Source organism: Dendrobates tinctorius, unplaced genomic scaffold (assembly GCF_039654945.1).
Source record: "Dendrobates tinctorius isolate UK_male_01 unplaced genomic scaffold, ASM3965494v1 ptg000035l, whole genome shotgun sequence".
Lineage (NCBI taxonomy): Eukaryota > Metazoa > Chordata > Amphibia > Anura > Dendrobatidae > Dendrobates > Dendrobates tinctorius.
Window position 1 is genome coordinate 44,950,900 of NW_027361703.1, and position 17,826 is coordinate 44,968,725.

Genomic DNA, 17,826 nt, shown 5'->3' on the forward strand with positions numbered 1-17,826 from the left:
CTCCCTTATTTTTGGGCAGTCCCAAAGGCAATGGAAAATATCAGCTGGAGAGTGTAAGCATTTAGGGCAGGGATAGTCCCCTGAGGGGGACATTTTAGACTTGACCTCTGGGGAGATGTATGCTCTATGAAATATCATAAGAGACATGGTTATGTAACTGTCTTATGGTAATATAGAGTTAATACGCAGAGTGGTTTTCAAAAGGTCATTTACCCGACAGTTCGTTAATTGAGCAACTCATTTTCCAGGGCCTGGTGAAGAGTCTGACCAATGTATAGAAGGCTTTAATGATTTATATATAAGACTCATAGAATAAGTTCCCATTTGGGCTTTAATGGATATTAAATTTAGAGAGTGTGTTCTAGCATAATCCGGTATGACTCGCAATATTGAGCTTACGTAATGTCTAATTTGAGAGATAGTAAAATTGTCTTCTGTAAGGATTGGGTATTTGAAAACCATGTCCTCTAAGGTATGAAGGCATTGATTATTTGTTACCGTGTCGTGGACCAGTCTACACCCATTGTTTCCAAGCACCTTGTAAATGGGAGGTGGCTTGCCTTGTAGAAAAGAGGGGTTACCTTGAAAGGGAAGAAACATCGAGATGTTGGGGTCAAGACTGCTAAGTCGTTTAGCTTGACGCCATCCCAAGATTACCTACCATAATAGAGGATTATCTCTAACCTCCACTGGAATTTCAGCATTTCGTAGGTGAAGCAATGCTGGGAGGCTGAAGGGTCTACACATGGCCTCATCTATTGGGGTATTAGTGAAGCGATTAAAGGCGTATATCCAATCAAGGGAGTGGCAACTAGCAGCCGCTATGCTGTAGAGGCGTAAATTTGGAAGTTTAAAGGGAAGGTGCCATCCAAAAAATTTTTTTTCAGCAATTGAAAAAATGTAAAGAATTAATGTTTACATTTTCTTAAAAAATATTATCGTTTGTTTTTAATTTTGCAAAATATGAAAAATAATTTTAAAAAGTTTGGCATTTCCACTTGTTAACACTAGGGGGAGCAGCTACTGAAATCTGGCACAAAAACCTATGACATCTATAGACACAGTGAGCAGCCATTTTGATGGGGCTTGCAAAGTTACTGACTGTCTTTGCATGTAAAGTCTGGATCAGAACAGGCCATCAATCAGCAGACATGTTTCCTGGATTTCTGTGGAGCAGACAAGCAGACGGTCCATCCATGTGAATAAAACACAGCGCTCTTTGTACAATCCCTGGCACCGAACAGGGCGCCCCCCACAGACCAGCACACTGCTCTCCTGAAATACTCTGTGCTGCTGTCGCCCTGCTCCTTCCACCATACATCAGGCCCCTGTCCCCTCGGTTTCACACATCGCCAGGACGGGATCTGAGGAGAGGAATGGGGTCTTCGGTCACCGAGGATGGCAGGCAGCAAGGATTCTGGGAGCAGAGTGACAGCAGCACAGAGTATTTCAGGAGAGCAGTATCACACGGGATAGGATTAGATACACGGCTCAGCAGGCAGCATCACACAGGAGAGGATTAGATACACGGCTCAGAATACAGTATCACACAGGATAGGATTAGATACACGGCTCAGCAGTCAGTATCACACAGGATAGGATTAGATACACAGCTCAGCAGGCAGCATCACACAGGAGAGGATTAGATACACGGCTCAGAATACAGTATCACACAGGATAGGATTAGATACACGGCTCAGCAGTCAGTATCACACAGGATAGGATTACATACACGGCTCAGCAGTCAGTATCACACAGGAGAGGATTACATACACGGCTCAGCAGTCAGTAGCACACAGGAGAGGATTAGATACACGGCTCAGCAGGCAGTATCACACAGAAGAGGATTAGATGCACGGCTCAGCAGGCAGTATCACACAGAAGAGGATTAGATGCACGGCTCAGCAGGCAGTATCACACAGGAGAGGATTAGATACACGGCTCAGCAGTCAGTATCAAACAGGAGAGGATTAGATACACGGCTCAGCAGAAAGTATCACACAGGAGAGGATTAGATACCCGGCTCAGAATACAGTATCACACAGGATAGGATTAGATACACAGCTCAGCAGACAGTATCACACAGGAGAGGATTAGATACACGGCTCAGCAGACAGTATCACACAGGAGAGGATTAGATACACGGCTCAGCAGACAGTATTACAGATATGCCCACACCTGGTGAAACTTCCAGCCCCCCCCAATTATACACAAGACTATGGGCTGTATAAGTCACTGTCCTCCTCAGACAGCCATAAAAGCAAAGGTGTCAGATTACCGGAGATCACTGGGGCTGTGAGTGAGGAGGCGGAGACAGAGCAGGAGGACGCTGGAGCAGGAAGCACAGGGCTGAGCCTGGAGTAAGCAGGACAGAGGAGCATAGAGGAAAGTCACCCGCACTCACCACTCTCCATCCTCCGGCTCCAGTGAGCGCTTCTCTCCTCTGCTGACCACCTTCTCCTTTTCTTCAGCCTCTCCTCACAACACAGGACCCGTTATGCCACAAGTGGTCCTGTGATAAAGGGTAAGTGGAGCTCAGCAGATAGCACTGGGCTACAGTAAAATGGCGCCCAGCCACACCTACAGCAGTGAATGGTGCAGCCCACAGGGGCGTGCCCAGTTCTCTGCTACTGAGGCTGCAATGTGCGGTCGGAAGCCGACCGCAGTTTCCTATGTGCAGGGACGGCCATATTTGCAGACTGTATGAGTCCTCCACAGATCTGCAAATCAAGATGTCAGCGCCCAGTGGCTACATGAAAACATTATTACAAACAAACCATAAATCCTGGTTAGTACAACATTTGCTGAAACAACATGTTTTGTAACTTACTATTTTTTTGCAAATTATATAAAATTGCGGCACCTTCCCTTTAAGTCCACCCAAAGATTTGGTTTGCTGTAGCTTAACACTAATTCTAGAGCCCCCTTCTGAGCCCCAAATAAATTGGCGGAAGGCTCGTGTCAGTAGCCTATCATCAGCTTTAGAAAGTAGAACCGGGAGCGTCTGTAAAGGAAAGAGTATTTTAGGGAAAGAGATCATTTTAATTAGATGGACTTTACCTGCAAAGGATAATTTAAGGGATTTCCAGGATTGAATTTCTTGTCTAACCAAAGAAATAAGAGGCTGAACATTTAATTTATAGATATCATGAGGATTTGATGGTGGGTCAACGCCAAGATAAGGTAAAGAATTTCTCCTCCACTGAAAGGGAAAAGGGAACGGCCACCGTTTCTGAGCAATTTTAAAAATAGCTAAAGCATGAGACTTATTAAAGTTTATACGAAATCCCGAAACTGCTCCAAATTCATTAAAGGCGTCCATTATAGATGAAATAGATTCCTTAGGATTGGATATCATAAGTAAGATATCAGCAAATGCCAACGTTTTAAGTGTGTGGTGACCGGGCAATATTAAACAACAAAGGTGACAGAGGACAGCCCTGCCTCGTCCCCCTGAATATGGAAAAAGGGGTTGACTGGATACCATTAAGCCAAATCGAAGATTGCGAGTTAGTGTAAACTGTGCATATAAAATTAAAAAAGGTAAAGCCAAACAGTCTATACTTCAGAGTTCTGATAAGATGAGACCAGGACACACAGTCAAAAGCCTTGGACTTAGCCTGATAACTATGTGTGATGGCCGCTAATGCCGTCCTGATATTGTAAGTGATAGACCGACCATGGACAAAGCCCGTTTCAGATGAGGTAAGAATGTCAGGAAGCATAGACTGTAATCTATTAGCCATGATTTTGGTGAGCAATTTAAAATCAACATTTAAAAGGGAAATCGGGCGGAACGAGGCAGGGAGAAGCGGATCTTTGCCCGGCTTTAGTAGTAATGACAGACAGGCTTCATTAAATCGATCCGGCAGAGAACCCAAGTCCAAAATATGGTTAAAAAGAGGTGAGGTGTGGAGTAATTAAGGGTTGTAACAGTTTATAAAACTACCGAGAACCCATCCGGGCCAGGGTCTTTATGCAGTTTTGAAGATTTAATGACTGATCTTACCTCCTCAGAAGAAATTGGTTGTTTTAGGATCTTCCGCTGAGAGTCAGAAAGCCTTGGTGGGCAAGCCTTGCGTAGGAATGCATATCCATCCTCCCGAGAGTCCAGAGATGGGCCATAAAGATCTGCTTAAAAGTCTCTAAAAACCGCACAAATTTGGGTTGGGTCACGAGTGATAGAGCCATCGGGTAAGACAATATTGGGAACCCTAGTAGCCGCTTTGAATGGCTTTGTTAAAGATGTCGGGAGACTGCCTGGTTTGTTACCCCAACGAAAATAACGGTTACGTTGATGAGATAATAGGTTGCGTGCCTGCTCATGTAATAGGGTATTTAAATTTTGTTTAGCTGTCAGGTAAGCCTCTCTGGAGGAGGGAGTATTATGTAATTTAAAGTCTCTATACGACTGAGTGAGCTGGTCTAGGTGAGGCCGCAAGGAGGACAACAACTTCCTTTTTTTCTGGGACACATAAGAGATAACATGTCCCCGAAGTACTGTTTTAGCAGTGGCCCAAAATAGATTGATATCGTCCAAGTGTTCCAAGTTGTCCTCCACGAAAGCCTCCCACCAGCCTGTCATATAGCGCTTGAAATCATCTGAAGTATAGAGATAAGAGGGGAAGCGCCAGCGCAAAGACACAGATCTATTAGTGGGGAGTTCCAGAGTAAGTATGACCGGGGAGTGGTCTGAGATAATTGAAGGGAGAATGTCAACTGTTTTTAGAAGGGAAAGAAGAGAGGCAGAAGATAGCCAATAATCAATTCGAGTGTGAACATCATGTACCCTAGAATAGAAGGTATATTCTTTCCGTAGGGTGGCGGCACCTCCAGGTATCAACCAAGTCAAACCTGTTTAACAAGGTAGAAATCGCTCTGGATGGAGGGTGAGGTGCGGGCAGGGGGGAAGATCTGTCCAAAAAAGCATCATGAAGGTGTTTAAATCTCCACCCAATAATATATTGATAGGATGCCAGCCGTGAACCATCTCTTCAAGTTTAGCAAAGAAGGAGGGGCTAGTAGTATTGGGTGCGTAAACATTTATAAGGCAATATTCCCGCTGTTCAATAATAGCTCTGACTTATATCGCCCTGCGTGGTCCCTCACCACATCCTGTATAGAATAATCGAGATCCTTATGAAACAAAATGGCCACACCGTTTTTTCTGTGTAAAGGAAGCCTCCAAACACTCCGCACAATATTCTATTACGGAGCGCTGGGTGACCCCTGCATAGCCAGTGGTTTTCTTGTAAAAAGACAATATGGGGGCATAGACGGGCAATGTGATCTAGTACTTTTCTGCGCTTTACCGGTGAATTGAGGCCAGCCACATTCCATGATAGAAGTTCGATGGAGCGTATATTAATGTGAGAAGCTATGTTATTAGGGGCAGCCATGTTAACCTATCCCACATTGGTGCCAGAACGTAGAAATGAGGAAAAAAAAGAGTGGTTGGGCAAAGGTCTGTCCTAGCGAGCAAACCTACCAACACAAGTTAGCTAAAAAGACCTGACATAGAGCGTGCCCAAGAAGAGGGAACCCACCCCCAACTGAACTGAGAAACAACATATAAACCAAAAAGTTAAACATCGGGTTAAGTTATCTTAACTAATGGTATCCCCTAGAAGGAAAAACATGAGATAAGAACAAAAGTTCAATATAGATCAAGCCATAAGCTCAGAATCTAATCTTAAAGGCAAAATAACACAGGGCTACAAATCAGAGTCAAGTGACCGGAGAGGAAGCCCGGAAAGAGCGCTCAACTTCCTCTAATGCTTTATCTGGGTCATCAAAAAATACCGATTTTCCTTGAAGCACCACCTGAAGGCGTGCAGGGTAGAGAGGAGCAAAACGATTGCCTTTGTCATGTAATAGTTTACAAACTGAAGAAAACGCATGGCGCTTGGTCACCACCAAGGAGGAGAAATCTTGAAGCACAAGGAGGGAATGGCCCTCGTATTTCAATGAGGAGGTGGCTCGGTATGCCTGGAGCAACTGACGTTTGTCCTGGTAATTGAGTAACTTGAAAATTACTGGGCGTGGACGAGCTTTCGGATCAGAGCACTCAGGTCCAATTCTGTGAGCTCGCTCCACCACCATAGAGCCAGGCATGTCAGGCAAACTGAGTGCTGGTGGGAGCCATGAGGAAGTAAGGTGGTGTAGGTCCTTTCCAGATACAGGAACACCGATGATCCGTAGATTGTTACGACGACTCCGGTTTTCCAGGTCATCAAATTTTTCCCGAAGCTGCTCTATCTCGTGGTCTCTGTCCTTTATCTGGGTAACAAAGGATTGTACTGTGTCCTCCAAGTCAGAAATTCGCTGTTTTGCCACTGAAACTTTATTGGTGTGTTCAGTTAGCTGTGATGTGATTGATTCCAGTGATGATTGAAGTCTGGCATCAATCACCGGCATGAGCTTCGTTGTAATAGAAGCAGCAATTGCTTGCAGGGATTCCTCAGACATGGTGTTGTTAGTCAGAAGTTTTAGGAGGAGATTTGGCAACCTGAGCTCTCGTCTTGACCGATTTGGAGCTACCCTGATTCATGAATTTATCCATGGATGGTGGAGCAGAGTATGCAGCCATGAGGTATACACTGAGAGAGAGAGGGGGGATACCACAGCCAAGATATGGCTAAAGAAGCTTAGGTAGTCCTGTTATCGAAGGTATATCCCAAATTGGGCCGGGGTCAACCGCAATACGGAAGGCGAGCCCTGACAAAAGGGAGCTTTATCCGTTATTTATCCAAACACGTGTAGGTGTAAGCAGGTGCCGTTATAAAAAAAAAAAAAAAGCAGTAGTTGCTGCTCAGCGCTGACCTCCGGAAGTTTATCTCAATAACTGGCTATGTAGTTGTAGTCAAATTTTCAGTTTTCATCCCTCGGTGTTATGATCAAGAGGATATGTAGTGTACAAACACCAAATATAAATTTATAGTGTGTTTTCCTCTCTTGGCCACAAGATACCGCCAAAGTTCCAGCTTGTGCTGTGGATTTTCCAGCCTGTGTGTCTGCCAGCACTCCATGGCCTCCTGCCTCTCACCCCTCAACGTTTATGGCCTCACTGGTTCTGCACTGCCCTCTCTCTCCCTAGTGCCTGCACCTACCTGTCAAGTGCTGCTGTGGATCCACTGCCAGGCTGGGTGAGTCAGATTCCCTCAGGAAAGGTGGAGAGGAGGATGTTTCTAGTCCCATCTGCTGTAGGGTTCATCTGGTGGGATCATTGTCCAGGCTTTGTGCATCCAGCGAGCTCACCCCGGGGGCTCCTTTCTACTGTCCGGCTTCTGTGGTGGCTGCAGGGATTCTGCTGTGGGTCAGCAATCACTTTTGGTCAGGCTTTCATCTGTCGGTGTAGGCCTCAGGCCTCACATCTGCTATGATGCCTTTGACTCCCCTGGGCAAGAATTTACAATCCAGATCCCAATATAATGGGCTTTCAGGGATCCTGAGTTTAGGTGTGTTCCAATTGTTTGTGGGGGTCCTGATTGAGCTGGATGGAGTGGATTGATAAGCCCAGTCTTGGAGCGCCTCTATGTGTGTCTGTTCATGTCGGCGGCCATCTTGGATCCCTCGTGGAGACTGTTTTTAACCTCTTGTGTGCTCTTCCTGTCCCTGCAAGGAAGCGAGGGACGTCCTCCCTGGTGCTGTCAGGATGGACTCCTGGAAACATAATTACCGGTAGGTCTAATGCCTATTTTTGCATATTTCTGATGCTGAATTTTATGGTGAGGAAGCAGGAGAGGTTTCTTCTGATGACTCTTTCACGTAGGTCATATTTGTGCAGGTGTTTCTGAACAGTAGAATAATGTACCAACAACTTCAGAGTTGGCTAAATCTTTCTAAAGGCCTTTTGTAGTCAAGCAGGGGTTCTGATTTGCCTCTCTTGCAATCCTACAAACAGCTCACTGAAATGTTGCTTTGTCTTTCAGACTTTATCTTGTCCTCTACTGTTCCTGGTAACTGCTATTTTTTTAATTACTTTTCAAACTGTGGAAAAGGCAACTTGAAAATGCTTTGATATCTTATAGCCTCCCTTCTCCTGCTTTGTAGGCCTCCATTATTTTCAAAGTGCTAGGCAGCTGCTTAGAAGAACCCATGGCTGCTGTTTTTTGCACAAGATTAGATGAGGCTGGGTTTTTATAAAGCTGAGAAATTTGCATTACCTGACCTTTCCTAACGACCATATAGTGAACAAGCCATAACTCTAATGAGCTAATTAAGGTCTGAAACCTTGGTCAGACTCCTGAGGAAGGGACCTTGCCACCTTTGACCCGCGCTCCACTGCCTCCGGCCTCTAGGTAAGATACCTTAAATTCAGACTATAAGATGGACCCCCATCTTATAAAAATCTTTATTTTTCTTTCTCCCTATTTTCCGCCCCAAAATTCGGGGTTCGTCTTATGGTGCGGTGCATCTTAGACTTATAGTCCGAAAAATATGGTATATTTCAAGTGTAATAGTAACAGCTACATTATGGTACATGAGTATTATTTATATGCAGCTGTCGTATACTAGTACCAGCTTAATTATGGTAAGTGGGTAGTGCTTATATACTTTTTGTAAGCTGGTACTATTTATATGCTCTGTAGTATTGTAGTACAAGTGTTATTACCGTATGTCAGTACTATTTATATATCTGTTGCATAGTAGTACAAGTTGTATTATGTTAAGTCAGTGCTGTTTATATGCTCTGTAGTATAGTAGTGATATTTGTTGCTAAGTCAGTACTTTTTTATGCACCTCTAGTACATTACTTCAAGTTATATGACGCAAAGTCAGTACTATTTACAACCCTAATTCCAAAAAAGTTGTGATTCTGCAGTACCATCTCTATGATGACACCCAATTATACACTTCTCCCGATATCACGCCTGCCTTTTTAGAGAACACCAGCGATTGTCTTACCGCTGTCTCTAACATCATGTCCTCTATCTGAAACTGAACCTGTCAAAAACTGAACTCCTCGTGTTTCCTCCCTCTACTAACCTAACTTTGCCCGACATTGCCATCTCCACGTGTGGTTCCACCATTACTCCCCAGCAACATGCCCGTTGTCTTGGGGTCATACTTGATTCCTAGGTTTCATTCACCCCCCACATCCGATCACTGGCTCGATCTTGTTATCTGCACTTCTTACTTTCGACTCTGCAAAAACTCTTACTGTTTCTCTTATTCATTCTCGTCTGGACTATTGCAACTCTCTACTAATCTGCCTCCCTTTTACCAAAATCTCCCCTCTCCAATCTGTCTTGAATGCTGCAGCCAGGATCATATTCCTCACCAATCGTTATACCGATACCTCTACCTTGTGCCAGTGATTACACTGGTTACCCATCCACTCCAGAATCCAGTACAAACTTATTACCCTCACCCACAAAGCTCTCCATGGCTCAGCAACACCTTACATCTCCTCCCTTGTCTCAACCTACCACCCTACCCGTGCCCTCCGTTCTGCTAATGACCTGAGGATAACATCCTCAATAATCAGAACCTCCCATTCCCGTCTCCAAGACTTTTCATGTGCTGCGCCAATTCTTTGGAATGCACTAGCCAGGGTAATACGATTAATCCCCAATACCCCCACAGTTTTAAGCGTGCCCAAAAAACACATTTGTTCAGACTGGCCTACCGCCTCAACTCATTAACCTAATTATCCCTGTGTGGCTAATTCAAAAATATTTTTTACCATATTCAAGTTCCTCGCATCATGTTCTCACATGTTTTACGCATTTAATAGCCCTCTGTGTCTGTACTGTTATGTACTTAGACTGTTAACTGGTTCATGCAGCATTATAGGAACACCCGCTTCGTACACTGTCTGGTCCGAACAATGAAAGCAATTGTTACCATCTACCTTTCGTGTCTCCCCTTTTTCCTCATAGATTATAAGCTTGTGATCAGGGTCCTCATTCCTCATGGTATCTGTTTTGATCTGTGTTTATTGTTATGCTGTAATGTCTTTTGTTTGTCCAAGTCCCCTCTATAATGTAAAGTGCTGCAGAATATGTTGGCGCTATAGACATAAAATTATTATTATATAATGTAAGGAAAAGAGTGCAATAATTTTGAAATCTGTTTTATTCACAGCAGACTATAGAACACATATCACAAGTTGAAAACCATTTTTCAATCCCATTTAAAGTAATTACCTCATTGTAAGATGTAGGACCATACAAGTCCTAGAGGGGAGATACAGTTGTGTGAAAGTGTTTGCCCCTTCCTGATTTCCTTTTCTTTTGCATGTTTGTCACAATTAAGTTTATCAGGTCACCAAGCAAATGTAAATATTAGACAAATATAACACAATTAAACACAAAATGCAGTATTTAGATGAAGGTCTTTATTAAGGGAAAAAGAAATCCAAACGCCTGTGTGAAAAAATGATTACCCCCTAAACCTAATAACTGGTTGGGCCACCCTTGGCAGCAACAGCTGCAATGAAGCGTTTGCAATAACTTGCAATAAGTATTTTATAATGTTCTGGAGGAATTTTGGCCCACTCATCGTTGCAGAATTGTTGTAATTCAGCCACATTGGAGGGTTTCTGAGCATGAACTGTCTTTTTAAGGTCATGCCACAGCATCTCAATCAGGTTAAGGTCAGACTAGGGAACTCCAAATTCTTAAGGTTGTCCTTCATATCTTTGATAGGGACAGGAACACAGAAGAGGTTAAATAGCTCCTCCCCACCACCACCCTTCAGTGTTTTTCCTGTCCCTATCAGGGACAGATGCAGGAAGAGTAGCACAGACGTGCAAGGAAAATACCTGGGTCCGGTCGAGCTGGGGGCTCCCGGCAAAACTCTGTCCCTCCCTAGGGGGCTCCGGGGTAGTAGGACCTCGATGGACGGGCCCTCAGCACCGCTGACACCACGAGAGGTCCCTCAACGGACCGGTCAAGCTGTGCGCTCACGGCGTCGGCTTCACCCCTCTGCAGAAGGGCTATGGGCCGCAGCTGCTGTGGCGGCGCCCTCACAGCGGGCGGCCGCGAGAGCACGCTGCAGGTGAGTTCCAGGAGGCGGAGCCTCTCGGAACAGGAAAGCCAGCATCTCCCTACTTCACTTACGGCGCGCCGCGTCATCGGCGCGCCAGTGACTGCTTCCGGGGGCGGAGCCGCAGATACAGGCTCCAACGCTACTCATCGTTGGGAACGCGCAACGTAGGATCTGGGGGCATGGCTTCATGAACCCTCGGCCGAGCAGGGACACTTCCGGCCTAACCAGCTTGCGTTCCACGGGGCACATGCGCAGCTCGGAAGGAGGATGAGTCAGATGTCTTGAAGCTGGGTAAGGCAGACTACTTAAGACAGACAGCTGACAGCACACACTGACTTAGTGAAGATGGAGAGTTGGAGAGTGCTAGTCGCCCTGACGTCCAGTCCTTAGAGCTATCCGTGGACCACGTGAGTGTGGTATAGTGTGGGTCTTTCAGCTGGGCTAGATAGACATAGCTACAGGACCTTCCTTTCATGTTGCCTTTTAGGACAAGGAGACACCTATGCAATCCACATCAGCAGTCAAAAGGAAGTCCAATAAGTGCCCATTATGCTTGACCAGGCTTCCTGAAGCATATGCCAAAAAGTTATGCGAAACATGCATCGCCAAGCTACTTAGACAATAAAGAGTTCTGTTCTTGTTTAACATGCGAACCATGATCAGAGAAGAGGTTCAGGCCAGTGTAGCCACGCTAGGACCACCCCAGCCTCTCTCCCCTAAGAGACCCAGATGGGATATGGACCCAAGCTCTGAAGGGGAAGTGTCGGGCTACTCTAACTCAGACTCGGGCGAAGGCCAGAGTTCTTCAATATTTCTTGCATAAGAAAGGAAAAGCTATTTTCATCTGAGGACACGGACACGCTACTACAGGCGGTCCAAAATACCTTGAAAGTTGATGACTCCACGGAGCCATTAACAGTTCAGGACGAAATGTTCGGCAGCTTGAGGGCTTGGAGAAACAGAATGTTTCCTGTAACGGCCATGATACTAGAAGAATGGGAAGACGTGGGGAAAAAGCTGGTAGTCTCAAAGGATTTCAAGTTCCGCCTTCCCTTTAATCCAGAGGACACTAAGGTTTGGAAATCAATACCAAAAATTGATATACCAGTAGCCAGAGTATCAAAGATAACAGCCATCCTATTTGAGGATTCTTCAGGCCTTAAGGATCCTATGGACAAAAGAGCAGAGAACCTCCTTAAAAAAGCATGGGAAGCATCCGCATCAATTATGAAAGCCAACATCGCGGCAACTTTGGTGGCCAGATCAATGAGTCTCTGGGTAGAGGAACTGGAAAATCACATCAGAAACAGAACCCCCAGAGAAGAAATCCTGAAATCCTTACCGTTATTGAAAATGGCGACAGATTTTATGGCGGACGCCTCGGCAGAGTCAGTATATATCGCAGCCAGAAGCAACGCACTCTCTAACGCTGCAAGGCGTGTTTTGTGGCTGAAATCGTGGTCAGGGGATACCCAATCAAAAAGTAAACTTTGCTCTATACCATTCTCCGATCTCCATGTGTTTGGTCCGGTGCTAGATGAATTACTGGAGAAAGCATCAGTTAAAAAGGTCTTCCCAGAACATAAGCAAAAGAAGACGCCGGCCTTTCGGAGGACTCTATCCCATCCGAGACAGGATTTTAAAGGCAAGGGTAAAACCGGAAGGTGGAGCTACCCCAAGGGTGGCAAGGGTAGGAGCTCTTTTCGTGACCTGGGAACCGGGTCAGGCAGACAATGACACCAGGCGCATCTGGGGGAGACTTCCGTGCTTCTCGGACGGATGACAAGAAATTACCCAAAATCAGTGGATCCTGCGGACAGTTGCTCAGGGATACAGGGTGGAATTCACCCAGATACACCCCCCCCACAGCCAATCTTCTATGGTCCATCAAAGACTTCCAAAAGACATACAGGAGCTCAGAGAATTAGAAGCCATAATTCCGGTACCCCGTTCACAACAGTTTCATGGCCATTACTCCAGCCTGTTTTCCATAAAAAAGCCAGGAGGCGAATACAGGACCATCATAAACCTGAAGCCATTAAACCAGTGGGTATCCTACAAGAGTTTCAAGATGGAATCCCTAAAATCGGTCATACCACTAATAAGAAAAAATTCTGTAATGTGTACACTAGACCTCAAAAGTGCGTATTACCATGAGCCTATCCATACCTCACATCAGAAGTACCTAAGGTTTGCAATAAAAGACCGAGGGAAGATACTTCATTTCCAATTCCGATGCCTACCGTTCGGTCTTTCTTCTGCACCTCCAATCTTCACAAAGCTCATGGCAGAGGCGATGGCATTCCTAAGGGCAAGAAACATTCTCATATTTCCGTACCTGGATGACCTGCTGTTAGTGGCAGACTCACGACAACAGATGGAAAAGTGTCGGAAACCATATCGCTTCTAAGGAGACTGGGATGGGTCATAAATCTGAAAAAGTCGAGCCTCGAACCGGAAAGAAGGAAGACCTTTTTAGGGGTCCTTATGGACTCAGAACAAGAACACTCATTCCTTCCACCCCACAAACAATGAGCAGTCCAACAGGAAGCCCACACACTACAGAAGCGAAGATACACCACTATCAGAGCCATGAGAGTGCTAAGCTTAATGACTTCATGCATTTCAAGTGTCTAGTGGAGTCATTTTCACTCAAGGATACTACGAGAGCTCCTTTCAGTATGGGATGGGAAGAAAGCCTTGTTGGACAGCAGAATGACATTGAAGAAGTAAGACGTTCCCTGTCATGGTGGATCGACATATCAAATCTACAGCAGGTAAAGCCATAGAGAGTATCCTCCTGTATAAACATTACCATAGACGCAAGCCTCAGTGGCTGGGGAGCCCATGTAGAGGGACGCTACCTCCAGGGAACATGGCCCAGTTCAGTGCGCAACAACTCATAAACCTTAGAGAGCTCAGAGCAGTTTGGGAGACGCTGAGGAGATGCCAGACACATCTGCACAATCTTCACTTCAGAGTATTCTCCGACAATTCAACTACAGTATCCTTTCTGCTGCATCAGGGAGGTCCAAGGCACCGTCACCTGCAGGATTTAGCAGAGATAATATTCTGGGCAGAACTCAATGTAAGATCCCTAACGGCGGTACATTTGAAAGGCGAAAAGAAGCAGGTGGCAGATTTTCTCAGCAGACAGAAAATACAGCCTGCAGAGTGGGTTCTAAATCAAGAAATCTTTGCGCAACTTACCATGGTCTGGGGTTTTCCAGAAATAGACTTGTTCGCCTCAAAAACAAATACAAAACAAGACTTCTCTTTTAAATCCAAGAGACAACCCGACCTCAGTAGATGCCTTAGCACAGGACTGGGATATGGAGCTGGCGTATGCCTTCCCACCTCTGACCTCTACCCTTAATACCAAGAGTTCTACGGAAAATCCAGGAGAGTCAAGACAACACCTCAGTGCCGTCCTGGCCTAAGAGAAGCTGGTTTCCGGTGTTGAAGCAGATGGCGTTGAAAGACCCAATTCTCCTACCATTACAGCAGAATCTCCTGATGCAGGGCCCTCTCGATCATCAGAATCTAGAGTTCTTACAGCTTTCAGCCTGGATCCTGAAAAGCTCATGGGGCAGCAGTGGATAGCACTGCAGCCTTGCAGCGCTGGAGTCCTGGGTTCAAATCCCACTAAGGACAACATCTGCAAGGAGTTTGTATGTTCTTCCCGTGTTTGCGTGGGTTTCCTCCCACATTCCAAAGACATACTGATACCCACAGTACGTTGCTCCATCCCTCATTGGGACCTTAATTTAGTCCTAAATGATTTAAGGAAGACCCCTTACGAACCTATAGACCAAGCGGACCTCAAGTTGGTAACACTCAAGGTGGTTTTCTTCGTGGCAATAACCTCAGCAAGACGTATAGTGGAGATCCAGACTCTTTCCATAAGAGACCCATATCTGAGAATCCAGGAGGACTGTATCATCTTGAAATTGGATCCTGCCTTTCTTCCCAAGGTGGTAACTGACTTTCACAGAAACCAAGAGATAATAATGTCCACCTTCTGCCAAGACCATAAGAACGAGAGAGCGCTCTCTCCACTCTTTTGGATGTCAAATGGACAGTCCTACAGTACCTAAAACTCACGGAAAACTGGAGAGTAGACTCAAACCTCTTCATCCAAATGGCAGGAAAGAATAGAGGGAAGAAAGCATCGAAAGCCACCTGAGCCAGATGGATAAAATAATCCATTACTGCAGAATATACTTCGGCAGGAAAGACTCCGCTGGAAGGCCTCAGAGATCACTCGCTGAGAGCAATCTCAACTTCGTGGGCATAGAGTGCAGGGGCTTCTCTGGACCAGATCTGCAGGGCCGCAACTTGGTCCAGTATAAATACTTTCTGTAAGCACTATAAACTGGACGTTCTGTCAAACCAACAGACGGCCTTTGGGAGGAAAGCTCCAAGCAGTTATCCTGCCCTAATAGGAGTTATTTGGTACTTCTGGTGGTGCTGACAGGAGGGACGTCCTGGAAAGAAGTAATTAGTCCTACCGGTAATGTTGCTTCCAGGAGTCCATCATGACAGAACCCCTTATATTCAGCTTATATTCAGGGCTGTGGAGTCGGTATAAAATGGACCGACTCCTAAAATATATAATAAGTTGGGTACAGTAGTTCAATGCACAATGTACTAAATAATTTTTCATAGGAATTTGGGAAAGTTATGAAATGTCCTATAAATGGCTGTTCTATTCCTGATCTAAGGCTACATTCACACAAGAACAGGTTCTTGCTATTGTAATGGACAATGCTTCAAACATAAGTACAATTAAACTGATGAATGAGAGTAATGAACAACAGCTAGAAGAAAATTTAGGATTCAGTATGTTTGAGATGGAAGGCGACAGTGCTGTTCATGTAACTGAGGAACAAACAGATATTACAACAGAACAGTAAAATTATACTGTAGAAATAGATGATCTTGTTGAAGGTGCTTCAAAACACTTTCATATTCATCACATGCGCTGTGTTGTGCACACGCTGCAGCTGGCAATAAGAGAAAGTCTGCAAGAGGGACATGCTGGAAATCTGATTGGAAAAGTGAGGAAATTGGTTATTGCCGCCGGAATCCCTAAAATTGATTCCATCTTGAAGAGACGTGCTGGGAAAGGGGCAATTGTCGATCAAGCCACTTGGTGGGGCAGCACTTATTTAATGATTCAGCGATTGCTTGAACTAAAACCGTTTCTTATAGATATGGTGAACCCTCAGGTAACCCTAAATGAAGGTCAATGGACACAGGTGGCTGAATTGAAGGAATTGCTTAATCACCCATTTACAGTGACTAAAAAATTACAAGCTGAGGATTTAACTCCTGGCATTTTCATAAGGGAGTGGAAGAGCTTGCTATTTTGCCTGTCCCAAAGAGGAGGTTTAATCGCAGATGGCATTTCTGCTTCAATGAAACGGAGAGAGACCCAGCTATTGGAAAATAAAATTATTTCTGGCAGCTGTTTATGTGGACCCTAGTCATCGTATACTGCTTGATGATCAATAGCTTACTAAAGGAAGAGAAGCTCGGACTGAGGTAGCAGGATGAGTGGCCTACAGGAGGACTGCCAGACGCAAGAGGACTTGGGTCCTGACAGTGCTACTGCTGCCATATCTTCATCCTCATCGGATGAGGAGTTTGACTTTGACAAGTATTTGGATGACATGGAGCAGGCAAAGCGTTGCCGCAAGGAAAAAGATTTCACTCAGTCTCCTATAGCAAGCAGATTGACCATATTTCAGCAAAATGTTTCACTTGCTCTCAAAGAAATAGAAAAATTCAACCGTTCATCAAAACTGACTGTGCATGATGCAAATAATTTATACCCAGAAAATTGTTAGAAGTTAGTGTAGAGAGGTTGTTCTCTGGCCTTAAAATTATTAGGTCAGATTTGATGTAATCTATGAAGGAGGATCTGATGGAGGCGATTCTATTTCTTAGAACAAATTCATAGACTGCACAAATGTTATTCAGTATGTTTTTGTTGAAAACTGGTTTTTGCCACTTACATAGTATATTACATAGTGACAGATATAGAAAATATATATATATATATATATATATATATATATATATGTGTGTATGTAATCGATATTATATAGTGTATTACATATTTACGATTAGTTTTTTGTGTTCTAAAGTTGTATTCCAATAGAATATAATATATCTAAATATCTTGATTATTGTATCATAAAAATGATTAAATGTCTGATGTTCACATTGTACTACAATAAATTTTTCACTTAAATATAAGCAATACATGTGGGAGTCGGTGTAAGGGAACTTTAAGAGTAGGAGTCGCAGGTTTGACTTACCGACTCCATAGCCCTGCTTATATTTCCTCCCTTGGATTTCCTATCTGTAGTGGGAGATTCAGTAAAATAGCATTGCATGTATCCTGGTATGGTACTTAAGGTACTGTCACACTAAGCGTTATCGCTAGCAATATCGCTATAACTTGTGACGTTATAGCGATATTGCTAGCGATATCGCTGTGTCTGATACTTACCTACGACCCGCTCCCCCGCTGGTTATCGCTAATCGCGCGAGAACGTTCAGGACCGTTTCTCGTCGTCTGCTTCCTGCGGCGCTTCCTGTTGTGACGACGAGCGACGCGTGGAGCCAGGCGGGAGGACGCAGGATCGCCTGGTGTGACAGGTAAGTAGCGACCCCCGTCCCCAGCGATGTCGCTGGTGAGATCTGCCTGTGTGGCAGCTCACTTGCGACCACTTAGTGATGTACCAGCGATCCTGACCGCGTCATATCGCTGGTCGGGATCGCTGGTACATCGCTAAGTGTGACAGTACCTTTAGAAAAGAC

General features: G+C 44.8%; 1 protein-coding gene across 6 annotated transcripts in view; it reads left to right on the forward strand.

Moving 5' to 3' along the window:
• The window catches only part of LOC141087718 (transcriptional regulator QRICH1-like), a 143,234-nt gene that overhangs the window by 11,003 nt on the left and 114,405 nt on the right, over positions 1 to 17,826 (forward strand). The window contains exon 1 of one of the 6 annotated variants that reach the window (XM_073573458.1): positions 8,059 to 8,300. The exons of the other annotated variants lie outside the window; for them this stretch is intronic. The gene's annotated coding sequence lies outside the window, so the exon portion shown is untranslated. Of the gene's footprint in view, positions 1 to 8,058; positions 8,301 to 17,826 lie in introns of those variants that run through there. 6 annotated transcript variants of the gene reach the window in all.